Source organism: Fukomys damarensis, unplaced genomic scaffold (assembly GCF_012274545.1).
Source record: "Fukomys damarensis isolate Sample0158 unplaced genomic scaffold, DMR_v1.0_HiC HiC_scaffold_13, whole genome shotgun sequence".
In the NCBI taxonomy this organism is placed as follows: domain Eukaryota; kingdom Metazoa; phylum Chordata; class Mammalia; order Rodentia; family Bathyergidae; genus Fukomys; species Fukomys damarensis.
In genome coordinates this window covers 912,853-916,575 of record NW_022900925.1, presented here as the reverse complement: position 1 = coordinate 916,575, position 3,723 = coordinate 912,853, and positions in this window count along the sequence as shown.

Here is a 3,723-nt window from a genome sequence, read left to right as displayed (position 1 = left end):
GATTGTATCAGTTGGGGTAAAGCATTGCCGTTGATTTGATGAGCTATTTTCTCTGATGTTATGAAGATGAGAATGTCTGTGGGTCATTAGAGACACAGAAGCTAGGGAGCAACTATATCAGGAAGATTTGGGTGATAATCCAGAGATTAAACCAAGGACAGTCTGACAACAAAAATTAAAATGAGAAAACACTTAAGCAAGACACAAGGACAGACTTCCAGTTCACCAATGGCAAACAGTAGGGCAAATGAGGACGAAAAGGCCGATAGTGAACCACCAGGACACCCTGAACTCAAAGCACAGGAAGTAACAAAACAGATCAATCAGGCTCTGGAAAAATTCAAAACAGAAATAATTTCCCAGATAACCATAGAGATAGTGAGCAAAATGGAAGTCGTGATTCGAGACTCTAGAGCAGAAACTGACAAAAAAATAGATGAGCTCAGGACCATGATAGAAGCCATGAAGGCCCAGCATAAGAAAGAAATGGAAAAAATAAACGCCCAACATAGGAAAGAAATGGAATCCATAAAACAGATTCAAACAGATATCCAGGAGATTAAACACTCTATTGAAAGTGTACGCAACAGAATAAAAGAATGCGAAGATAGGCTCTCAGATATAGAAGATAAGATTGCAGTCAGTGACCATGAAAAGAGAGGTCTCTTAAAAACAGTAAGAGATCATGAGAAATCGATCCAACAACTCCTAGATGATGCAAAGAAGAATAACATAAGACTGATAGGAATACATGAAGTAGCAGGAGAAAATACAAATGACTTAAAAAAGCTGTTTGCAGAATTAATGACAGAAAACTTCCCAAACAGAGGGGAAGAATTTGACATTCAGATAACTGAGGCATATAGGACCCCAACTAGCTACAATCAAAAAAAATCTACACCTAGACATATAATAATCAAGATCCCAGAAACCCAACAGAAGAACAAAATACTACAAGCAGTAAGAGAAAAGAAACAAATCACATACAAAGGAAAGCCCATCAGAATCACAGCAGACTTTTCAACACAAACCCTTGGGGCAAGGAGAGCCTGGAATGAGATATTTCAAGTACTAAAAGAGAACAACCTCCAACCTAGACTGATGTATCCAGCAAAACTCTCTTTCAAAATGGATGGGGAAATAAGACACTTCCACGACAAAGAACACCTGAGAAACTACATGAATACCAAACCAGAACAAAGAATTCTAAACAAGATCCTAGAAAAAGACAAGGCAACAACACCATGAGGCCCAACAGAGCAAATGAAATAGGCAAGGCAAGAAATTAAAAGGAGAAGGTGAAAAAGTAAAAAGAGTCAACAAAAGGCCAATAACATGTCAATAATAAGTCAGTACATATCAGTTATAACCAGCAATGTCAATGGCCTCAACTCACCAATCAAGAGAAATAGACTGGCAAAATGGAATAAGAAGCAAAATCCAACAATATGTTGTATACAAGAAACACACCTAGTGCAAAAAGAAGCCCAGAGACTGAAAGTGAAAAGATAGAAAACAATTCTCCATATGACAGGAGCCCAGAAAAAACAGGGGTAGCAATCTTATTTGCAGACAAAGTAAATTTCAAACCACAACTCATTCTAGTGTTATTGATGCAGGACAGTACTGTATCATTCCTCTATGAATATAAAATATTTTGTACCTGCTTTATGATACATAGTAGGGACCCTGCTTTATCAGAGCTACATTTAATGATATCACTCTAGAATGTTCTCTTTCGAGATGATAAGATGCTAATAAAAAAAAAATCATCCCAGGTACCACAACAGCAACAGAACTTTGCTGTTTTCTGGATATTATTATTTTCTTTGTTTTTTGTTTTGTTTTTAATGGAATGTGCTGAATGTCTATAAATTTGTTCTGATGACTGCAGAACCTGGAAAAGCTGTTGCTGCTATCGATGTATAACATACTATTATTAGTCTTTATATATATATATAAATTGAATTTTGGGAAACTTTAACAGTGCTGCTAATTTTGGAAAAAGTCATCCCAATTTACTGTGTTGAGTTGGCATTGTACAGAAATGGACAGCCATACTGGTCTAGAAATGTTAATTTATTTATTTTTTCCATGTGTACAGGGGTAACACATCATACTAAATCTGTAAGGTCATATCTACGTGGGTTTGATTACAGAAACTAATAAAGTATTCTCTAAATAATGAAAAAAAGAATAAGACTATAAGTGCAAGAAACAATTTAAATATGGTCGGGGACCATTTTCATCACCAGAATTAATGTTTATTTTAATGTTACATCATTGCCTTTCCTCTTCTACTTTCCTTTCTAGTTTTATTTTAGGGTTCCCTATTTTTAATGTTCATACAGAGATTTCATCAACTGAAATACCAAATAGTTTCTTTGGTGGGAAAAACTATAATAATACACAGGATCCTAATGAGATCATTAATAATGTGAAATAGGAAGAAAAGGGCTAAAGGTGTAGGGAAAGTGGGAAGGGTGGGGGAAAGGTAATAAGGGAGAGGAAAAAAATATGAGAAACTGAAAAAATGGAAATAAAGTGTTTGTAAATGGGGAGGGGAAGAGGGCGTAAAGGGAGGGCAGGGACAAGGGGAAAAAATGAGAATCAAGACCTATTTTGTAAAGGTACAGAATCCCAATGATGAATGTAACTGTACTGTATACCTAGATTGTACCAATAAAATCAATTAAAAAGAAAAAAGAAAAAAGAACCAAGTTATATTATATACATGTACCCATGTCCCAAGATAACTATAAACTGCATATATCAACATGTACTAATCATTAATAATAATAAATACAAGGTAAAAGATTATATGGGAGATTGGACCAAAATGAAGGGTCAAATATATACATCTGCCTTCCAGATTTCCAAATGCCTTTAAATTCTAGAGCAAAGTACAACCCAATACTAGCATGGAGGGAGCCTCCAACTCTGAGTCGATGGGTAGAAAATAAAGAAAGGGGTGAAATCTAGCAGGATTAACCAAGAAACCATGGTCAGGCTGGCTAGGATGATTGGACCCTTCACCATAAAGCCTGAATTGCTCACAACAAATAGCCTTCATCTGGAATACACACCTCACTCAACAGCACAATTCTTCAACAATCACAAGAGGCCTGCTGCAGCAAATAGAACAGGGAGGAAAACAGAAATTCACAAGCTCAAAAGGTGGGCACATGAAATAGGAATCAAAGATTTGTCTTGAGTATGCTTTTGTTTTGGAAGATGGGGTCTTGCTATGTTGTCTAGGCTGGCCCCAAACATCTGGGCTAATGTGATTCTCCTCATGGGTGTGGTGGTGCATACCTGTGATCCCAGCACTCAGGAGGCTGAGCCAGGATGATCCTTACAAGTTCAAAGCCAGCCTGGCCAACATGATGAATTCAAGACCAGCCTGAGCTATCTAGGGAGACTGTCTCAAAAAAACAAAAACCTGCCTCGACCTCCCAAGGAGTTGGGACTAACAGTGCACACCACTACTCCTGTCTTAAGAATCACCACGTTTTTATTCCACATCACAAAATGGGAACAGCAAATCATTAGAAGAACATAAACACAAGGAAAACAAGTTACTGGAACACAAAGAAGAAAGTAGTAGATATCCTTGGGAAGACGTGAGAGACACTGTGAGAGACTGCTTGGGCCTGCATAAGATGGCTGCCCTCAACCTTAGCCTTTGCCTCGGTGGAAAAATCCCACTAGACTACGTACGTG